The sequence below is a fragment of the Pipistrellus kuhlii genome, unplaced genomic scaffold (genome assembly GCF_014108245.1).
Source record: "Pipistrellus kuhlii isolate mPipKuh1 unplaced genomic scaffold, mPipKuh1.p scaffold_m20_p_102, whole genome shotgun sequence".
In the NCBI taxonomy this organism is placed as follows: domain Eukaryota; kingdom Metazoa; phylum Chordata; class Mammalia; order Chiroptera; family Vespertilionidae; genus Pipistrellus; species Pipistrellus kuhlii.
In genome coordinates, this window is record NW_023425408.1 from 525,179 (window position 1) to 547,418 (window position 22,240).

The 22,240-nt window shown below is 60.7% G+C and overlaps 1 protein-coding gene across 2 annotated transcripts in view; it reads left to right on the forward strand.

Moving 5' to 3' along the window:
• The window catches only part of ROR2 (receptor tyrosine kinase like orphan receptor 2), a 153,476-nt gene that overhangs the window by 37,043 nt on the left and 94,193 nt on the right, over positions 1-22,240 (forward strand). The gene's annotated exons all lie outside the window — the stretch shown is intronic.

Sequence of the window (22,240 nt, forward strand, 5' to 3'; positions counted from 1 at the left end):
GGCTGTGTGCTTTCCACCCCCACAGGCACATGGATGGAGTGTGGTTCACGCTGGAGCCACGCTACCGCTTGCCTGTGTGCACACACGTGTAACATGCGCGCTTCGCTGTCCCTGTTCCAGCAGAGCTTGCATTTCCAGGGGAGCTGGGCTGTGAAGTAGAGCAGTGTGACGAGACAGTCCTTGATTTTTCTTTTGAGGGATGGGTGAGCTCTGGGGACGGCTCAGCGGGCGGGGGCTGTGTACAGCCTTCTCCTGTCCGTGTGAAAACCCTGTAGTTTTAAAACACAACATGCCTGCGGTGCTTTTTAACCCGAGGAGCTTGCTTTTTAGTTACTCTTTCATTAATAATGGATTCCCGGATTAGAAACAGATGAGCATTCTTGACTTAAAAGTGTTTTGCCACCAAGAGGAGACTCAGGTGCCTCTGTTTTCAGAGAACCGAAGGGCAAAGTGGGTATAATTGTAGTGACAGTTTGGGGACCATGGTTTTATGGCACAGATGACAGCTGGTGGGGGGGGCTGTCCAGCCCTCCTCACCCCGACTCCCCCAGCCTCCCCGGGAAGAGCTGTGTTCCCCGAGAGGGGGTCTGAGGAGGCGGCCGAGCAGTCACGGCCTGCCCGCCCCCACCATTGAAGAGCGGGAGCTGGAGAAGGCAGCCTGTTGTTGGTGGCGAGGTGGTCGGGAAGTAATAAGAGAAACACGGGTTTGGACAGAACGTCGTTTTGTTTAACCAGGTCTAAGCCACCGAGAACAATGAAGACGCTTAGAGCCGTTTCAGATGGGATTATCGCACACGGGAGCATTTCCCCCAGCAGAGGGTCAGGCCCTGTGTCCTCTTCGTTCCAGCGAAGCGGAGTGCTGCCTGGAAAGCGCGGACACACACACACACACACACACACACACAGACCGGCTGAGCCGGGAGAGCCGCCAGGCTCCGCGCTCGGAGGCTGCCCGGCTCGGCGGCTCCGGGCCCGCAGGGGCCTGGCGGACGGCCTTCGGGAGAGGGAGAGCTGGAGGAGCGCTGCTGGTGGAGCCTGTTTCTGAGGATGAATTCGGTGGGGACAGCGTGGCGGGGAAGCAGGAGTCCGGGGCTGCATCTAGAAGATTCCACCAGCGTCAGAGGCAGTAGGGAGGACGGCTGGGCGGCCTCTGCTGCGGCTTTTCCTTGCAGGCTGCAGGATGCCGACGGCGTGGTTTCCCTGCCAGAGGGAGGGAGTAAGGGAGGCGCATTTTGGGAAACTTTTCCAATAATGAGTCCTGATTTCTCTCGGACTCTGTGGGTTTTATTGCCTGTGACACCAAACTGTGCGTTTGTGAAAAGTGAGGCTGTCACACCCTCAGTCGCCCGCACGTCCGGCTCCTCCGGGTCTGCCAGGGCCGTAGGCGCTCTGCGCGGGCGGTGCCGGGGCCCGGGGTCTGGCGCCTGCAGCTGTCCGGGCGTCTTGGCTGCACGTCCTGGAGTTCTGAGTAAACGTCCCCGGGCAGGTTTTTATGAGTGTACATCCAGCTCATTTGGTTCAATACAGAGGACTGATCACTGGTGTAGGGTAAGAGTATGTTTAGTTTTGTAAGAAACCACCAAACTGTTTTTCCAAAGCGGCTGCACCACTGCGTCCCCAGCAGCACTGGCGCCTTCTCGGCCCCGCTCGCAGCGTGTGGTGGTGTCAGGGAGGAACTAACAGGCGAGACGGCTCCTCAGGGACCACAGAGGACAGAATTCGCCGCGATTCCCAAGAACAGCAGGGGGCACACGCAGGCTCCGGGCATGTGAGGGGCCTGCAGCTCGCCGTGGGAGTTTTCACTGATCTGCTCGGTGGTGATGAGTCTGAACTGGTGTTCACTGGTGAGCAGGTGCACATAGAACCGTCTGAAGGGAGATCAGACGAGACACACAGACAGTGAAAGGCAGGAAACGGGCAGAGACGCCGGGCTGTCTGAGGCACAGCTTTCCTGGGAGAACGAGGGCTGGCAGCTTGCAGTGTTGACAGAGAGGGCCGCAGCCGGTGTAGTTGTTACTCTGGATGCTCCGAGGGGCTTTGGGAGCATGTGAGCAGAGGAATGCTGTGATCTGGAATTTCGTGTTGTAAAAACCCTGCCCGTGGTGAGAGCCAGAGGTGGCAGCAGAGGAAACGCACTGCAGGCGTGGGCCTGGGCCTCGCCGGCTGCTCTGCGCCTTCGAAGGGGCGGAGGGGCGGGTGCCGAGGCCCCGGAGGCCCCACGCCCCTTCGTTCGGCTGGGGTGCAGTCGGCTGGGGCGCGTGGCACTGTGACGGTCAGGGAGGAGCTCACCCCGCTGGCCGGGCCTCGTTGCCTGATTCACACCTGAGCCTCGAGGTCAGAGACAAGAAGTCAGAGTCCATTTGTGAGAAGGCTGACATGCGCTGCTGGCTTTGGAGACGGAGGGGCCACGTGGAAGCGGCTTCTGAAAGCGGAGAAGCTGACAGCAGCATGGGAGCGGGCCTTCGTCCTCCGGATGCACAGAAACAAAGTCAGACCAGACCCGAGTCCAGAGCGGCGGGAGGGAGCAGCTGCGCTGGCAGCTCCGTGTTAGCTCGCGAGGCCCTGCCCACGAGCTTCGGTGCCGGCTTCCTGCTGGAGGACTGAGCTGCCGAGCGGGGCAGGATCTGTGGGGATTTGTCACGCGGCAGTGGAAATACACTGAGCGTAGAGAAGTACTGAGCACCTGGAAACACGTGCAGAATGTCCTCTGTAGAATTGAGCAAATAAGCCCTGGCAATATGGTAAAAGGATAATGAGGAAAATGTCTGTCTTGCCCACCTGTGTGCTAACCACTTCCTTTGCTCATCCATGGGCTGCACTCCCCACCCTTAGGTTCCATCAGGAGATCGCAGGGCTCCCCGCAGCTCCCCTGGGGCTGGACTCCCGGCCCCCCTCCCCCCGCCACCACCCCTCCCTCCCCTCATGTCCGCAGGCGCCTCCTTCCAGAAGCCGCCGCAGTCACCGCCCGCGTCTCCCAGCCTCCTCGGTGCTGACTGTGGCCTCTCCCAGGAATCACTGAGAGGCTTCCCTTTCTCTGCCCAGGCCCATCCGAGGAGCCGCTGTCCGCGGCGGCCAGACCCCTGTGAAGTGTTTCTCAGTGAATACGAATGGAAAGGCAGGAGGACGGTCCGATCACGGCTGCAGGTGGAGGCCCTGGGCTGCCGCCCTCGGAGCCCGGGCCGGCTGCGGTGAGCAGGTGTGAAAGGAGGCTTGTTCTCTGAGTGGGTGGCAGCTGTGGCCTTGAAATATTCAGCAGCCGCTGACAGGTGTGCTGTCACCGGCCTCGCTCCTCGGAGCACCGCAGGGAAGGCCCGCCCCGCCCGCCCTGCAGGCCCGGGTCTGGGAGCGTCCCTGAGCCCGGCTTCAGCCAAGTCACCACCGCGGAGCCACCCACCCCAGCCCCCGCCCGGGAGCGCCCCGCGCCCGGCCTGCTCTCCGCGGGAGCCCTCGTGGCGGCTTCCTCCGAGCTGCCGCCTCCGCCGGAGACCGGAGTTGGGCCACCTCCCTGAGCCAGCTGCCTGCCCCCCGCATGGCCGCCTCCTGTGCTCCCGTGATGGGGCCCGCCGCCAGCTTCCCGCCTCTCCTCCTCCGCCCCCTCCCCGCGGCCCTCAGCGGAGGCAGGCCTGGCTCAGGGACAGAGTTAGGGGACCCACAGCCATCAGCTCGGAGGGTGCGTGGGGGTCTCCCCGAGAGCAGGAGGCAGCCGCTGTCGCCGGGTCCATGGTTCCTTCCGTGGAGAACGTTCCTTCGCATCACGCGTGGCTCCTGCGGGGGCCAGAGGCTGGCTTCGGTCCGTCTGGTTTAAACGGGCCTCCCTCCCTGAGCGTTGCCATCTCCTTTAGTTTAAAGCGGGAGACGTGGCCTCCTTCAGGGAACATCAGAGCCTTAGGGCGGCGGTCCCCGCAGCCGCCGTCAGGCAGAGCCTGCGCCCGCGGCCCGGCTGTGGTCCTTCAGCACAGACAGCACCGAGGCCTCTGGCCGGAGGCCACACACACAGTGATGTGAGACCTTTAGACCGGAGACATGTCCACGGTGACAGACCCAGAGCGAGCAGGTGCTGCGGGAAATGGCACTGCAGAGCCGAGCACCGGGCACGAAGGCAAACCGTAAAACGCCGGGAGTGGAGCCGAGCAGGTGTGCGCTGTCCGCGAGGAGCAAACCAGACCGTGGGTGACAGGCCCGAGGCGGCGGGGGAGGCTGACGCGGGAGGACCGGTGTAGCTCCGATGTCGCTCAGCGCTCAGCCTGGTGCTGCCTCCGCCTGCACGTCGGCGGGGCTGCCCCGCACAGGGACCCCGCTGCTCCTGCTGGACTCGTGACGGAGGAGCAGAGGCCGCCGCAGGCCGATGGTGTCCCCACCAAACTCGAGTCGAAGTCCTAACCCGTTGACCTCAGGATCTGACTGTGTTTGGACGTGGGTCCTCACAGCAGCAGCAGCTGAAGTGAGGTCAGGAGGGGCCTGGTCGATGACTGGTGTCGTCTTTGGAGAGGACAGGACATGGACACTCACGGACACCGTGAGGACGCAGGGAGAGGCCTCGGGAACCGGCCCCCATGGGGTCCCGGACGCAGGCTCCAGGCCCGGGGGAAGTGCGGTCCTGTGTAAGCCGCCCCCGAGTGCACTGTGTACGGCAGCACTGACACAGCCACCACGTGAGAAAACGGGAGAGCCCAGGAGAAGCCAGACACAAAGCCTGGTCGCAGTGAACATTTAGGACGAGAAGCTCAACGCACGAAATTGGTGCAAGAGCAGGACTTTCTTCCATGGCTGCCAGCCTGTGGCCCGCTTCCCTTCAGCAGGTTACACTTGTATTATTAATTTTTAAAAAATATATTTTATTGATTTTTTACAGAGAGGAAGGGAGAGAGCTAGAGAGCTAGAAACGATGAGAGAGAAACATCGACCAGCTGCCTCCTGCACACCCCCTACTGGGGACATGCCCGCAACCAATGTACATGCCCTTGACCGGAATCGAACCTGGGACCCTTCAGTCCACGGACCGACGCTCTACCGCTGAGCCAAACCAGCTTCGGCTACACTTTTATTATTATTATAGATAGATTAGAGGCCTGGTGCATGAAATTCGTGCACAGGGGCCGGGGGTGTGCAGTGAGGGGGTGTCCCTCAGCTCAGCCTGCACCCTCTCCAGTCTGGGACCCTTCAAGGGATATCTGACTGCCTGTTTAGGCCTGATCCCTCTCACAATCCAGGACTGCTGGCTCCCAATTGCTCCTGCCTGCCTTCATGATTGCTCCTAACCACTTCTGCCTGCCAGTCTGATCACCCCCTAACCATTCCCCTGCCAGACTGATGCCTAACTGCTGCCCTGGTTGCCCCTAACTGCCCTCCCCTTCAGGCCTGGTCACCCAATAACTGCCCTTCCCTGGAGGCCTGATCCCCCCCAACTGCTATCCCCTGCAGGCCCGGTCGCCCCCAACTGCCTTGCCCTCCCTTGCAGGCCTGGTTCCTCCTAACTGCCCTCCCCTGGCTATCTTGTGGTGACCATCTTGTGTCCACATGTGGGCAGTCATCTTGTGTGTTGGAGTGATGGTCAATCTGCATATCACTCTTTTATTAGATAGGATAGAGGCCTGGTGCATGTGTGGGGACCAGCTGGTTTGTCCTGAAGGGTGTCCCGGATCAGGGTGGGGGTTCCCTTGGGGCATGAGGCAGCCTGGGCGAGAGGCCTGTGATGGTTTGCAGGCCAGCCACACCCCCTGGTGATCCAAGTGGAGGCCCTGGTATCTGGGACTTATTTATTGTCTATAATTGAAACTTTGTAGCCTTGAGCGGAGCCAAGCCTCCTGCTTGCTCAGTGGCTGAAGCCATTTTTGTTGGAATTTATGTATCTTCTATAATAGAAACTTTGTGGCCTGGGCTCTGACTGCCAGGCCACTGACAACCGGGCGGCTCGCACCCGCTGTGACACGCTGCAGAGCGCCCACCCGCCGCGGCCCACACCGGGGTGAGGGGCCGGGGCTCCCGGTGGGCCGAGGAGGCGAGGGGCAGCGTGTGACCAGAGGCAGCCGGTGGTTTCAGACCTCGGGCGTGTCTGCCAGCCTCGCTGAAGCCTGGCCGTGGCGTGTGTTAGGGGTCAGGGTGTCCCAGGCTGAGACTTTGAGGGTGACGCTGGCGTTTCTGCTCGTCTGGGCCGCCCTGCACTGTGCACCCGGCCCCAGGCCTCCGCCAGAGCGCACAGAGCCGTGTCCGGGCTCTCAGCACGGCCTGCGGGCTCCTGTGTGCCCACCCCGGTGGCCCGAGGGTGTGGGCCCGGCGGGCGCCCAGTGCAGGCCGGGCTCGGACTCAGCGGCAGGAGGGCACAGCGGGGGTGGGGGGGAGGGGGGCCTGTGCTGGCAGGCGTGGGAACAGGCCCGTCTCTCTTTACAAGCTTTTCTTCCAGGTGGAGTTACCTGTGACTTTTCCCCAGGAGTTGCTGAGACCCAGTTAGAAAGCAAAAATGAAACCATACATGTTACACAGAACCCCCAGCTGCTGGGTGGGCCGTTGTGGGTGAGGCAAGCCCCGGCAGGAGCCCCGGCTCTCCCTCCTCCCGGGGGCCCCGGCTCTCCCTCCTCCCGGGGGCCCCGGCTCTCCCTCCTCCTGTGGAGCCCCGGCTCTCCCTCCTCCCGGGGGCCCCGGCTCTCCCTCCTCCTGTGGAGCCCCGGCTCTCCCTCCTCCTGTGGAGCCCCGGCTCTCCCTCCTCCCGGGGGCCCTGGCTCTCCCCCGGCTCTCCCTCCTCCCGGGGGCCCCGGCTCTCCCTCCTCCTGCGGAGCCCCGGCTCTCCCTCCTCCTGTGGAGCCCCGGCTCTCCCTCCTCCTGCGGGGGCCCCGGCTCTCCCTCCTCCCGGGGGCCCGGCTCTCCCTCCTCCCGGGGGCCCGGCTCTCCCTCCTCCCGGGGGCCCCGGCTCTCCCTCCTCCCGCGGGGGCCCCGGCTCTCCCTCCTCCTGCGGAGCCACGGCTCTCCCTCCTCCCGAGGGGGCCCCGGCTCTCCCCCGGCTCTCCCTCCTCCCGGGGTCCCCGGCTCTCCCTCCTCCCATGGGGTCCCCGGCTCTCCCTCCTCCTGCGGAGCCCCGGCTCTCCCCCGGCTCTCACTCCTCCCGGGGGCCCCGGCTCTCCCTCCTCCGGCGGGAGCACGGGGAGCCGGCTGCCTTGGCAGCACAGGCCGGTTCCTGTGCAGAGCCCAGCCCGCGGCTCCTCTCCGGTCCGCTCAGTCCTGGTGAGCTCGGTCTGGACACTCCCTGTCTAGCGTTACACGCCTGGATGCGTGTTTGGTTCTGTCGTGTCTGAGCAGTGGCCTCTGCGAGCAGAGGGTCCAGGACGCTGGGCCGGACAGGAGGGTGTTCACTGTGCACCCCAGCCCCACCCACGTGTGATTGTGTCGGCGGAGGTGAGGCTGAGAGGGCGAGCTCAGGGGCGTTTGTCCTTAGCTGGCGAGAGTTGAGGGACGGTGCTCGGACCTCAGGTGGCGTCCGTGTGTGGAGGAGGCGGTGCCGCCGGGCATCCTCCTCCGGGTGGTACTGTCTCCTGCATGGATCAGTGTGGTTTGTGCTCCACTGCTGGTCCCTGTGAGCGTGTGATGCCACCTTCCCTCCGTGTGAACACATGGGGCTCAGAAAACAACGCACCTTGGCCGGAGGCTCAGGAGCTGGGAACCACGAGGGAAAAGCCCAGGGGAGCTTGCCTCTCAGGCTCACAGAGCTGCTGGAAGGGAGCGGGTTGGTCTGCCATGTTCTCAGGCACGAGCCCTGCCTGGGGCGGCTGCCGCTCTGCCTCCGCCCCACTCCCAGGCCTGCCAGGAGCCGTCCCCCGCGGGAGTCCGCGGGGCACGTCCGGCTGCACTGCGGCCTGGGCCGGTGGCTCTCACAGCACATCTGGGCGCAGAAGCGGCCCCGCTCCACGTGGCCGGGCGCTGGCCGGGAAGGTAACCGTGCCAGGCGGTGTGTGACGCTGTGGGGTCACACAGAAGGGGGTGGCGCAGCTGTGTGTGGGAATACTAAGCAGCCAGGAGTGCGGGCTCGGGGGCTGAGAGGACCAGGCCTTTCCCTTCCCCGGATCTGTCTGCAGACAGACACACCGACCTAAAATACTTCCCACCTGAAGGACGGACGGATCCTAAAACCTTTGAATAACGGACGTTACTTTCCCTGACGAAGGCGCCAAGCCCAGGACGGAGACTGTCACCTGTCACCAGAGCGGAGCCCCAGCTGCCCTCCCAGCCTGCCTTCCAGGTCCTCCTGCTGGGGTTCCCGGGTTCCCGCCCAGAGGGTGGGTGGGGAAGTGCTCTCGGGTCTGTGTTTCTGTTCACGGTCCTCTCCTGAGGGCTTCCCATGGGAAGGCGTGGGCCCTCACCCTCCCTGAGGAGGAAGACACCCCAGCAGTGCCCCCAGCTTCCCTTTCCTCTGCCAGCCTCTCCCACTGACCTCTCCCCCCTCCCGCGGGGCGGGGCGGGCTGCCAGACCCTGCAGTTACCCCTCGGCCCTCTTCTGTAGGAGAGAGAAAAGAAAGGAAGTGCATCCTGGAGGAATTTGGTTGGTATTTTCGGAGAAGCCAAGGCAGGGATCACTTCCTGAGCCTCCCTGAGCCCCAGGAGGCCGTCCAGCCTGGAGCCCGGGAGGCCTTGGTCTCAGCGAAAGGGGCGCTGGCTGCCCGGGTCCTGGCTCCACAGCCAGATCCGCAGCGGGGACAGTCTGGTGTGGATGGAGGCCTGCGTCCAGGTGGTCAGCCTCGCCGTTAGACTGGCTGCCCGTCAGGGTGGGAGGGGAAGGGTCATGTGAGGTCCTGCCCGGAGGCAGAGGGGCGGTGGGCGGGGTCCTGGGCCTCCGGCTCCAGCAGCGGCTCTCCACTGTCTTCTGGAAACGCCTTCCCTTGACGGAGGAGGGGTCCCCCGGACGGGACAGCCACCTCACAGGGCACAAGGCGCGGCCGCACCCACCTTGGCTGCTGCCCTAAGGTCACTGGTTTGGTCACTGGTTTGCTTTCAGCCTCTGCCGGGCTGAGGGAGGCAGGCAGGTGATGGAGGACCTAAACCCATGGGAGTGAATTAAGTCTCCGGCCTGAGGAAACCGCCTCGGGGAGGGGCCGGGTCCGATGCTTCTCTGCGGTAACCTTGCAGTGTCCGGTTCGGGAGGTCCAGCCCCCTTGCTGGGCCGTGTCCCTGTAGGGATCGCCATGAGCGATGCAGCCACTGGGTCTCACTGCAGAGAGGAGGGGTGGAGAGGAGGGAGAGGAGGGGCGGAGAGGATGGGTGGGGAGGAGGGAGAGGAGGGAGAAAGAGGAGGGGCGCGGAGGAGGGACCGGAAGCCCATTTAAGGAGGCGGGTGGTCGCCCTGACTCAGAGCCTGTCGCTGAGGCTGGTTTGCCCAGGAACAGGGGCCAGGATGTTTGTTTTGTAACTGCTCTCCACCTTTGCCCTTTGCCCTTTGCCCTTTGCTCACCCCTCTCTTTGTTCTTGGCCAGCTGCAGGCCACGCTGCCATTTGGAACCGGCTGCCTGCTGGGGCCTGAGGACAAAAGGGCCAGCTGGTGGCGCCCCGGCTGCGGGGAGGCGGGGAGGCGCCGCCCTGGGCGGGGGCTGGTTCTGGGTGCGGACGCTGGAGGGAGGTGAGAGCTTGGCAGGCAGCGGAGTTCAGGCAGTAAACGTCCCCCCCTGATTAATCGCCATGACTCCGTTTAGAAACTGACTAAAAACAGTTGGTCCACAGGCTGCTCGGACATAATTTAGTGCATGCAAATATCTATCCAAATCATATCCTGGCATGTTTTTTTTTTTTTAAAAAAAACGTTCAAAAGTTTTGCCAAACTGGACATGGAAGCGTGCTCAGTGTGCAGGCCACGCGCGCCGGACGGAGGGTCAGCTGGACACTCGGGGGGGGGGGGGGGGGAGAGCCTGTCTGACGCCGTGAGGCACTCAGACAGGCGAGGGTGTGGAGGAGAGTTGTGTCCGGGCCTGGCTGCACAGAAGCCGGGTGAGGAGCAGGCGCCCTCAGTGGGGCATGGGGGTAGTTGTGCCGGTCCTCCCCGTCGATCTTGGGGTGACTGTGACCTGGTTTCTGCCAGTGCGGCCGCAGGCGACATCTGAGCTGCTCCTGAGAGGGTGTCCCGGCCGCCTGTGGGGACTGATGCCGGAGAAGCCCCGGGGGGGAGGCGGCCCTGCTGCAGGGACGGCTGCTGGACCGGCGTGACCCGCTGCCCGCCCGCCGAGTGTGTCCCCTGGATCCTCGCGGGGCTTTCTCTGCCCAGGACTCGGGGCGCCAGCAGAGCCCCGTGGGGGGCCGCGCGGAGCCGGGCCGGAGGGCGCAGGCCGGCCGCGGTCCTCAGGAGGGGCTCCCGTGGCTTTCAGCTCTGGCAGGACTGTTGGCAGTGGCGCTCCCGGCAGCGGGGCCTCCGGGGCGGCCGGGGCGGCCTGAGCTCCGGGGCCACGGCCGCAGGTGGCGTGGGCCCAGGCGAGGCCCCCACCTCCCGCCCAGGCCTCGCTGCTGAGCGCTGTGACTGCAGTTCTGGTTTATGAGTGGATTTTCATTGATTCAGAAAGACCCTATGCGGCTGGTGGCTACCACCTTGGCAGGGCCTGAGGGCTTTTGCCATTCAGGGTCTGCCATCACCCGTGGAGGGGCAGTGGCACAGGATTGGGTGCGGAATGAAGTGGGGAGCTGGAGAACTTGAGAGTTGTTCTCAATCTTCGGGTGCACTCAGCTCCTAGGAGAGCTAACCTCCTGTGCTCCCCGGGCCTCCTGTGCCCCCGTGCCTCCTGTGCTCCCCATGCCTCCTGTGCTCCCCATGCCTCCTGTGCTCCCCATGCCTCCTCCTGTGCTCCCCATGCCTCCTGTGCCCCCCGTGACTCCTCCTGTGCCCCCTGTGCCCCCCGTGACTCCTCCTGTGCCTCCTGTGCCCCCCGTGCCTCCTCCTATGCTCCCTGTGCCTCCTCCTGTGCTCCCTGTGCCTCCTCCTGTGCTCCCTGTGCCTCCTCCTGTGCTCCCCGTGCCTCCTCCTGTGCTCCCCATGCCTCCTCCTGTGCTCCCCGTGCCTCCTCCTGTGCTCCCTGTGCCTCCTCCTGTGCTCCCCGTGCCTCTTCCTGTGCTCTCTGTGCCTCCTCCCGTGCTCCCTGTGCCTCCTGTGCTCCCTGTGCCTCCTCCCATGCTCCTTGTGCCTCCTCCTGTGCTCCCTGTGCCTCCTCCCATGCTCCCTGTGCCTCCTCCTGTGCTCCCTGTGCCTCCTCCTGTGCTCCCCATGCCTCCTGTGCCCCCCGTGACTCCTCCTGTGCCCCCTGTGCCCCCCGTGACTCCTCCTGTGCCCCCTGTGCCCCCCGTGCCTCCTCCTATGCTCCCTGTGCCTCCTCCTGTGCTCCCTGTGCCTCCTCCTGTGCTCCCTGTGCCTCCTCCTGTGCTCCCCGTGCCTCCTCCTGTGCTCCCCATGCCTCCTCCTGTGCTCCCCGTGCCTCCTCCTGTGCTCCCTGTGCCTCCTCCTGTGCTCCCCGTGCCTCTTCCTGTGCTCTCTGTGCCTCCTCCCGTGCTCCCTGTGCCTCCTGTGCTCCCTGTGCCTCCTCCCATGCTCCTTGTGCCTCCTCCTGTGCTCCCTGTGCCTCCTCCCATGCTCCCTGTGCCTCCTCCTGTGCTCCCTGTGCCTCCTCCTGTGCTCCCCGTGCCTCCTCCTGTGCTCCCTGTGCCCCCTGTGCCTCCTGTGCTCCCTGTGCCTCCTGTGCTCCCCGTGCCTCCTCCTGTGCTCCCCATGCCTCTTCCTGTGCTCCCTGTGCTCCCCGTGCCGCCTCCTATGCCTCCTCCTGTGCTCCCCGTGCCTCCTCCTGTGCTCCCTGTGCCTCCTCCCGTGCCTCCTCCTGTGCTCCGTGCCCCTGTGCTTCCTGTGCTCCCTGTGCCTCCTGTGCTCCCCGTGCCTCCTCCTGTGCTCCCCGTGCCTCTTCCTGTGCTCCCTGTGCTCCCCGTGCCTCCTCCTATGCCTCCTCCTGTGCTCTCCGTGCCTCCTCATGTGCTCCCCTGCCTCCTCCTGTGCTCCCTGTGCCTCCTCCTGTGCTCCCTGTGCCTCCTGTGCTGTTGGACACTCGGTGACGCTGCTGTGGCTGGTTTCCTGGGTCGACTGTGAGGAAGCCACGGCCAGCACTGATCGCCGCGCAGCACTGGGGCTGCCGCCGTGGTCGCCGTGTGGGTGTCGGGCTGGTTTCCCCGGGCCTCTCGGCCGTGATGCCATCCCCTCCAGGATCTCCTCATGGCTGCCTCCCTGTCCCACAGTGTAAGCGCAGTGGGTGCGTGTCGCTAGCTTCAGGGGTACAATCCTGGGGCTCCACGTTTACACCTTACGGTGTGCTCACCTCTCCTGTCTCCGACACCAGTCCCGTCCTGTCAGGCCCCCGGCCAGCCCCGTACCCTGAACTCCTTGGAGGACGCACCTCTGGAGCAGTCACCATCAGAAGCCTGCAGACCTTACTGTGAATTGGCGGCTGCAGCTGAGCAGACGGTCCCTGAGGAGTCTGGATTAGCTCTGCTCTGGGACTTGTTTCCGGGGAGGCCTGCTCTCTGCTCTCACTTCCTCTCCCCTCTGCTCTCACTTCCTCTCCCCATCTGCTCTCACTTCCTCTCCCCTCGGCTCTCACTTCCTCTCCCCGTCTGCTCTCACTTCCTCTCCCCATCTGCTCTCACTTCCTCTCCCCTCCGCTCTCACTTCCTCTCCCCTCGGCTCTCACTTCCTCTCCCCGTCTGCTCTCACTTCCTCTCCCCATCTGCTCTCACTTCCTCTCCCCATCTGCTCTCACTTCCTCTCCCCTCGGCTCTCACTTCCTCTCCCCTCAGCTCTCACTTCCTCTCCCCATCTGCTCTTACTTCCTCTCCCCTCGGCTCTCACTTCCTCTCCCCTCGGCTCTCACTTCCTCTCCCCGTCTGCTCTCACTTCCTCTCCCCATCTGCTCTCACTTCCTCTCCCCATCTGCTCTCACTTCCTCTCCCCTCGGCTCTCACTTCCTCTCCCCTCTGCTCTCACTTCCTCTCCCCGTCTGCTCTCACTTCCTCTCCCCTCTGCTCTCACTTCCTCTCCCCTCTGCTCTAACTTCCTCTTCCCATCTGCTCTCACTTCCTCTCCCCTCGGCTCTCACTTCCTCTCCCCTCCGCTCTCACTTCCTCTCCCCTCACCCAAAGGCTCCTGGCCCTCAGTGGGCCTTTGCCTGAAGGCCTTTCTCTTTGTGACGGCCCGCAGCCCCACGTGGCCTCGCTTTAACTCTGGCTCATGACTGGCACTGCATCAGCTTAGTGGCTTTGTGATGCTCACCTCTACCCTGTTGTTCACCTGATGGTAAGATTGATTCATGTATGTCAGTATTTCCAAGGAAAACAGTATAAAAAAGAAAACATTATTTGTAATTATGCCACTGGAGATAACTCATGCTTAAAAAATTGGAGTAGTGTCCAGGCCAGTGTAGCTAAGTGGTTAGAGCATTGGTCCACGCATTGAAGGGTCATGGGTTTGATTACCAGTCAAGGGCACGGCCCTGAGTTGCAGGTTCGATCTCCTGCCCTGGTTGGGGTGTATATAGGAGGCAGGCAATCAATGTGTCTCTTTCACATTGATGTTTCTCTCTCTCTCTCATTCCTCCCTCTCTCCTTTCCTCCCTCCCTCCCACCCTCCCTTTCTTCCACTGTCTCTAAAAATCAATGGAAAAAACATCCCTGGTGAAGATTTAAAAAATGTTTTTAAAATTGGAATGTTTACTTCAATTTTCATTTGCGGTCATATGCATAAGCTGTTGTTATGTGATATTTTTCTTATATGTATGGCCTTTCCACAACCATCGTTCTTAATGTTTGCGTTTTCCAGCCAGTTGGCTAGTCCCTCAGCCTGTTCTTGACTCCACACCCTTGACCTTGGAAGGGAACAGCGGCTTTGTGGACCGTTCCCCTCCTTGGCTGACAGGTCCGGCACAGGGGGCAGCGGGATGTGGTGCTGGGTGGCTGTCTGCATCCTGGCGGCGTGCGGGCGCAGCGTCCCTGAGCGATGGGGCTCCCCGCCAGCTCCCGGAAGTGGACCGTGTTTGGGACTCGCGGGGACACGAAACCATCCGTGCCTCCCAGACTGACTTCACTCGTGTTTTCCTGTCTGCGTGGGAGGGGGCTCCTGTTCGCTCAGGGGTGGTCCTCGGCCGTGTCCACACGCACGCGCTCTGTGTGATACGTCAGCGTGAGCACTCGCAGCGTGGCGGCTGTCTCCCGCGTCCTCTGTGCCCGCTTCTGCGCCCACGTTCCCTGTTATGAGGACACCAGTCACACTGGATTAGCATCCACCCTGACGCCCTCATTTTCACCCGGCCCCCGGAAGGGCCCATGTCCGGAGGAGGGCGCTCAGGGTCCTGGGTGCGGGCCTGGTGATCTCCCAGGGACCCGTGCAGCTGTGTGTGCAGCTGTGGCAGTGCCCACGAGGCTTCTCGGCACTGACATCTTTCCCGGGTGCTGTGATAAAACCCAGTTTTGACCTTCATCCTGTGAGAATCTTCTGACGGGTGCAGCAGAGGCACAGCGTCTGAGTGGAGGAGGGGAGGGCAGGCGGGACTAGGCCTCACGTCTCCCCGCTCCGTCCAGGCTGGGAGGCCTCGGGAGGCGTGGTGAGCTGTGGGGCCAGTCCCCCCAGCTGTTTCTAGGGGTGTTTCCCATGGGCCCGCCTGCCGCTGCCGCTCGCTGAGGCTCGGAGGGCTGGGGCTGTCCCAGGCCCCGCTTCTCTCCTGCCGGCTCCCACCTCTGACCTGGAAGTACATGGCTGCCCGCCCCAAGAGGTCAAGGGTTTGTGGGTATTTTTTCCTATTTTAAAATTTATTTGCATATTAAAAACCTGTGCATTCCAGTAATTAAAGTCATTTGAACGAAAGATGTTGGCACTCTGATCACACCGCCCCTTACAGCCTGCAGTCACCTTGGACCAGGCGGTGCCCTCTGCCTTCCCCAGCCCGACTCTTCCTCTGCCTTCCCCAGCATGGACTCGTCCTCTGGGGGGGGAGGGACAACCCCTCTGCCTTCCCCAGCATGGACTCGCCCTCTGGGGGGGGACAACCCCTCTGCCTTCCCCAGCATGGACTCGTCCTCTGGGGGGGGGGATCCCCTCTGCCTTCCCCAGCATGGACTCGTCCTCTGGGGGGGGGGAGATCCCCTCTGCCTTCCCCAGCATGGACTCGTCCTCTGGGGGGGGATCCCCTCTGCCTTCCCCAGACGGACTCTTCCTTGGGGGACGCGTGTGCTGGGCCAGCAGTTCCGCGGGGAAGGGTGGCCCAGGGGCTTACATGGACCGGCATCTCGGAGTCACAGCCGGAGGCGGCTGGGAGGCAGGAGCAGGGCGGACCGGGTGGAGAGACTGAGCTTCCTCTGCAGCTTCTGGGTCGTGCTCCGGTCAGAGAACAGGTGCTGCTTCTCTCTGGGAAAGAAAGTGCAGGGAAGAGGCTGGTGCTCCCTGGGCTGTCCCTGTCCTCTGGCCTGGAAGGGCGTCCACCCTGTGCAGTGGCCAGGGAGCTGCGTCCCGCCTCACCCGGGGATGGAGCTGGGCCTTCCTGTGAGGTGGCGCCCAGGCAGAGGGCGCCCAGAGAGAGGGCGCCTGGGCAGAGGGCCTGGCCAGAGAGAGGGCGCCTGGGCAGAGGGCGCCCGGGGAGAGAGGGTGCCCAGGCAGAGGGCGCCCAGAGAGAGGGCGCCTGGGCAGAGGGTGCCCGGGCAGAGGGCGCCCAGAGAGAGGGCGCCTGGGCAGAGGGTGCCCAGGCAGAGGGCGCCCAGGCAGAGGGCGCCCAGAGAGAGGGCGCCCGGGCAGAGGGCCTGGCCAGGGCCTTGAGGACTGCCTTTCCCATTGGACCTTTTTAGAGAATGGGTTTGTGTGAGCTCTTTGCTGAGAACTCAGAAGTGTCGCTGCTTTAAGTGTGGTCTCGGAGCATGAGCCTCGTCACGCTGTGCATCTTAGGGAGTGAGGGCAGCACCGTGCGGCTTAGGCCTGTGAGGGGCACCACAGAGGCTGATTATCGTCCTTTGTCAAGTCATTAAGAAAAGGGTCCACCAGCACGTGCCGCAGGTGAGGGGTGAGGGGGCCGCTGCCGACAGCTAACACAGGCCCTCAGTCCTCCCGCCGCTCAGGACCGGGAGCGAGGGCACAGCGCGGACCAGGAGAAACACCGGCCGGTGCGGGAGGACCGCCTCTGGAGCTGACGAGGGTGAGCTGCCCTCACAGGAGGGGAGGCCTGGAGGAACAGGGACCTTAGGCCTGGGGATGGGAGGGGCCCTCATGCCCGCCCCCCCCCAGTCTGTAGAATAGTGAAGCTAGTTAACAGGCACAATTAAAGTGCTACTCGTATTTTTCCAGCAACAAAGGGACTTCAGGTACTGGACGGATTCCCTTTGTCAGAGGAAGCTGGGCTGGCTTGGGCTGTGATGTTCTAAGCTGGAAATCTGTTAAAGCCGGAGGCTTACACAAATGAGGGGTCCCCTGCAAAGCCTTTCTTCAGCTCCTTTTGATGAGAAAATAATTGATTATCTTTGGGGATAATAATACCCTGAGTTATTTACGGCCCTCCCTCTGGGGAGCTCCGGAACAGTTTGCAGTGCGTTCTAATTATAACTCACCTCTCCCCTGGGGAGGCCGGCCGGCCCCAGGCCCTGCCCTCCGCTGGGGGGGGGGGGGGGGGCGGCGACCTGCCTCCTGCGCGCCTGTCCTCCGCAGCACAGCAAGGCTGCTGGGTGACAAGCCCCAGCGTTACGGTGTGTGATGGGTCATTGCCGATTCCTCAGAATTCCCAGAGGAGAAAGATGCCCTCTTAGGGGGATGGCAGGGTCCCCGGCAGCGCTTAGGACGGTCCTGGAGATGCGTGCAGAGCCTCTCCTTCCCGGTCCTGCTCTTCCCCTGAGCGCCAGGCGCTGTCTGACCGATCCTCGTCCGTCCGTCACAGCGTCACCCGCTCCCGCCGCCTGGGGGGGCGCCGCCAGGATGGCCTGTCCGGGGCGGCCCCCCTGGAAGCTGGAGGAACCGGGGTGCCTGTGAGGCTGGCCGAGAGCTGAGGACGGCCCGGCGCTCCGAGAAGCGGCGGGTGCAAATGTTCTCTCCGCGGCAGTAGGAGCGGCCGGGCTCTGGTGACCTGGTGCCAGGGCCCGCGGTGACGGGCACAGGCTCCCGTCCTGTCATTGCTCGGAGGCGCGTTGATCCTTTAATGTGGTGCTGAGTCTCAGTTTGATAACGCTCTCTGTGTCTTCTCTTAAATATCGCCCGCCCTCTTCTTCTGTCCCGACTTTCTGAACGCTCCCTTTTCCTTTTCGTTCTCCTGAGACCCTTCGATTTTATCTTCCCCTCTTTCTATTGAAGTTTGTTTTTATTTTGGCAGCATATTTTTTTACAACAGCTCCTTCTCTAATCATTGTTTTTCATTACATTCTGATATTTTTAAGGACTCCAATACCACCTCTAATGTCTCTGAAGATCTCATTTTCTTTCCCTTGCAGTTCTCTTGGTTTCCTTTGCGGTCCTTTGTTCTCTGTCTTGTCACCTCCTTTACATTTGGGAGCTCTCTTAGGTGTCTGTGGTTCCTGTTTGGTTTCTGATGGAAACAATAGCCCGAATGGGTGCGTGGACTCCCGTCAAGTTCATTGTGGGGTGGGCACTTCACCAGGTGCTCAGGCCTGTTCCGGGGTGGTTTGTTCCATTTCACTCTTGGATGACAGCCACACTCTTGTTTTTGCCCCATGCAGGGGTTAGGGGTTAGAGGCTAGGGGTTAGGGGTTAGGGGTGAAGGGTTAGGGGTTAGGGGTTAGAGGTTAAGGGTTGGAGTGAAGAGTTAGGGATTAGAGGTTAGGGGTTAGGGGTTAGAGGTTAAGGGTTAGGGGTGAGGGTTAGGATTAGGGGAAGGTAAACAAATGGATCCTGCAGTGACCGGCCTGTGGTGTCGCTGCCCAGGTGGGAAGGTGGTGGGCCTGGCAGATGGGAGTTTCGCTACGGATCCATCTGTGTGTTTGTGGCCCACTGCCCCCCTCCCCCTGGCTCCGCTGAGTCTGACATCGCTGAGCCCTGAGTCTGTGTGTGAGCCTCATGGGCCCTTCGTGCTGCTCTGTCCTGCGCACACCAGACGCCAGGCTGTGGGCTGTGGCTCCCCTGCCTGCTGCCTCTGACCGGTGTCTCACCTTCTTCTGTACGCTTGTGGGACTTGCTTATCTTGCTCTCCGTGTGGTTGTGGGTTTGAACCTTTCCTATTGTTTTGTGGGGTTTAGAAAGGGAGAGAAGAGAAAACGTGGTCACTCCATCATTTTCCCATTGCTGGTATACTAATTCAGAAGCACTGGAAGAGCCCTTTTTCTATTTTCTGCTGGCTCTTAAAATAAGAAAGTTAACCAGGTACTTTATTAAGGGATTGGGAAATTCTTTTAAAAGCATTTATATCTCTACTCTTGGCAAGTGCATTGAGAGTGCTCCCTTGATTCTGCGCACTCCTTCTTGCCAGTGTTGGAGCTGATTCTGGTCCCCTTAAAAAGAACAACGTGGAGGCGCGGGGGGGTCTGCAGGCTGTCCCTGGCAGCTTGTGTACTGGGCGTACCCTCCGCTATTGGGTGGGCTTACCAGACGATATCTTCAGAGGCGGGGACTCTGGGAGAACAGTACATTCACGTCTCACGCTGTGTTCAGCTTACACCCAGACGGAGGGAGGGTCGCTCACTGCAGCCTCACCACACTCTGCTGATAGCGGGGAGCAGAGTCAGCCGCGGTGATGCTCCTCTGCTCTCAGGGCAGGCTGGGCAGGGACAGGAGTGGTCGGAGGGTGGGAACCTGGGGTCACTGACATCTATAGCTTCCCTTGGGCGGTGCGGCTATTTTAATGGAAAAGACGATAAGGAGCAAAGGGTGGCGCAATCTTAGGTTGTTGCTCCAAATGCATTCCTGTGAGGCCCTGGGTCAGAAAGCCTTCCATGCTGCAGACTCAGTTAACTTTTATACTGTTTCCGGGGAGAGAAAGAAAGAAGAAAAGGCCAATGAGGTTGAATAAGTAGTGTAAACTTACTCATTTAGAATTATCACAGAGAAAATGAAATTCCTCCGGAGCTCTGTTTCGATTATCACTGTGCAATGAACACTCCACGACTTAGATCATTATTATTGTGCCCCCCACCTTCCCACCCGTGTGTGTGAATGGTATTGCTTCTGGGCTTCTCAGGTGGCTGTGCAAAGATGTTGGCTGGGGCTGCAGGTTCATCCGAAGGCTGGACTGGGCTGGACGCACAGAGAGTGCACTGGCAAGGCTGGTGGTGGATGCTGACTGCTGGCTCAGAGCTCAGGTCCCTCCACCTGAGAATCCATATGCGACCTCTGCGGGTGGCTTGGCCTCACAGCATCGCAGTTGGTTTCCCAGAAAGACTGTCCCTAGAATGAGAGTTCTGAGGATGGAATGTGGAATCTGACCAGTGGGCTCCATTCAGAACGGGTGCAGGCCACTCGGTATGTTCCGTGGGTCAGACCCATCCCAGGGCTCACGCTGTGCTGCTGGCGAGGGACACAGACCCGGCTCTTGCGGGAGACGGTCAGAGTCATTTTGGAAGAGCGTGTGCAATTGCAGCCTTCTTTGCGCAGTGCCCCTCATCACAAGCTCTTAAAGGGAAAGTGAACATGAAATCCCTTTGCAATAGGCACCCGCACTCTGAATGTTTTAGCTCGTGGACATGGTCTTCCAGTCTGCAGGTTGACTGACTGATTCATTCAACAAACATTAGTACATGTTGTGTGCTGCCTTACGGCCAGAAAATGCTGTGATGGAGGAACCATAGAGAAAGTGAAAGTGAAAGACACAGACGAACACAGAGGGACATCCGTACAGACGGAGGCTGCACGCACGGAGGGAGCCCCTCCAGAGAGACGCGGGCCGACCCCTCCCGTCCGGCCTTTCTCCTGGGAAGCCAGGGGCAGTCCCCCCGGCCGGTGCGAACAGCTGGGGGTTGTGGGCCAGGAGCCCCCAAGCCTGGGTGTCTGTGCCTCTCTGAAAGAGGCAGTTCCCTTTTATCCTCACCGAGGACATGTGGATTGGTTTTGTGAGAGAATCATTGATCGGTTGCCTCCCTGACTGGGGATCGAACCTGCAAGCAACTTGGGTACGTGCCCTGGCTGGGAAAAGAGCCTACAACCTGTTGGTTACAAGACGGCGTTTCAGCCAGCGGAGCGGGGTTGGAGCTGGAGAGTGCTTTGACTGAGGTGCAGACCAGTCCGATGTCAGCATTGAGATTAACCATTTTTTGCAATTGTATTTTTACTTACATGAACTCGTGCTAACGGTATTCTGGACCGAAGGGTGATCGTGCCTAGAGTCGCCTTGCCCCTGTGCGTGTCCTCAGAGTAGTGTTTCCCGGTGTGCGAGTGTCCGCATTCGCTCAGCTGTCCGTGAGGCCAGTCCCAGACCCGGGCGGCCCGGCCGGCGGTGCAGCGAGCGGCCACACCGGGGAACAGCGGCGTTTTTCCTGGTCACTGCACCTTCAGCCCTAAGTATGTCAGTTAACATTGACAGTTACTTTTGCTCCTGGGTTGCTTTCAGCATCTCAGGTGTAGACAGTTTATGTGACCACCACCAAAGTCAGGGTGCGGCTGCCCCGCAGCCCCGGGCTTCCCGGGGAACCTGAAAGGTGCCTTCCCCACCACAAGCCCTGGCAGCCACTGCCCTGTTCTCTGGCCTGTCTTCTTTCTTTTCAAGAACGTCATGCCGTTTTGGGTTTCTCTGGATGTACCCTGACGTGGGCCCGCTGGGTCCTAGGCAGCTCTGTTTTTAACTTGTGGAGGAGCCTCTGTACCGCGTCCGCAGTGCTGCACCGGCCGCGCCCGGCGGCGCCCAGGCCCCTCTCCGCAGCCTTGCCGGCACTGCTGTTTGTCGGTTTATTGGGCCAGCTGACAGGTGTGAGGTGATGCCTCGTTGTGGTTTTAAGTTGCATCTCTGATGGTAAGTGATGCTGAGCATGTTTTCATATGTCTCCTGGCATCTGTATGTCCTTTTTGGAGAAGTGTCTATTCAGGCCCTCTGCCCATTTTTAAATTGGATTGTGTGTTTTTTGGTGTTGAGTTGTGCAGGTTCTTTATAAATTTTGGATATTAACTCCTACTTGGATGTATCATTGGCAAATATGTTCTCCTATACGGTTAGTTGTCTTTCCATATTATACATACCACTATGTTCACTGCAGCATTATTTTCAGTATCCTAGACGTGGAAACAATCCAAGTGCCCATTAATTAAGTCAGTCAGAGAAAGGCAAATACCATATGGTTTCACTTATATGTGGTATCTGAAGAACAGCAGGAACAAATAAACAAAATTGAAGCAAACTTATGCATATAGAGAACAGACTGATGGTTGTTAGAGGGGATGGGTGCTGGGGGGCTGGGAGAGAAAGGTAAAGGGAGTAGGAAGTACACATTGACAGTTACAAAGCAGTCATAGGCATGTACAGTTCAGCATCGGAAATACTTGTACTAATAAAAGCCTACGTGGTCCTTACGTGCGATGTCATTACAAGATGGCTGCCACAAAGATGGCTTCCACAAGATGGCCATGTGCACAGTGGAGGTGGGGCCTGAGGGCCACTCCACATGGTGAGGCCTGGGGTTCCCACAGCTCCATGCGGCATGGAGGTGGCTGGTCCCAGCGGAGGAGGTGGGTTGCAGCAGGAGAGGGCAGTTGGGGATGATTGGACTGGTGGGGAGGAGTAAGGCATTCATTAGGCTGACAACGGAGCAGTTAGGGGGCTATCAGGCTGGCAGGGATTGGGCTTAAACCAGCAGTAGGACATCCCCCAAGGGTCCCATATTGGGTAGAGTACAGGCTGGGCTGAGGGACAAACTCCCCGCGCACTGTGCATGAATTTTGTGCTCCAGGCCTCTAGTTTATATATATATGGCCAATATGCAAATGGTCCCCATGGGAGTTTGATCAGGAGACTGATTGCTCGCTGTGAGATATGCTGACCACCAGGGGGCAGCACGGAACTAAGGAAGGCACCAGCTGGCACAGCCGGAAGTCCCCTATTGGCCCTGATCACCTGCCAGGCCTAGCGACCCTATCTAAGCCTCTAGTACTTAATAATCTTATATAATAAAAGCCTAATATGCTAAGTGTCTGGTCATCTGGTCAGCCGTTCAACCAAAGTATATTATGCTAATGATATACTAAGGCTGCTCAACTGCTCACTATGACGTGCACTGACCACCAGGGCACAGACAGTTGACCAGACTCTATGACATCCACTGACTACCAAGGATGTTCCTACTG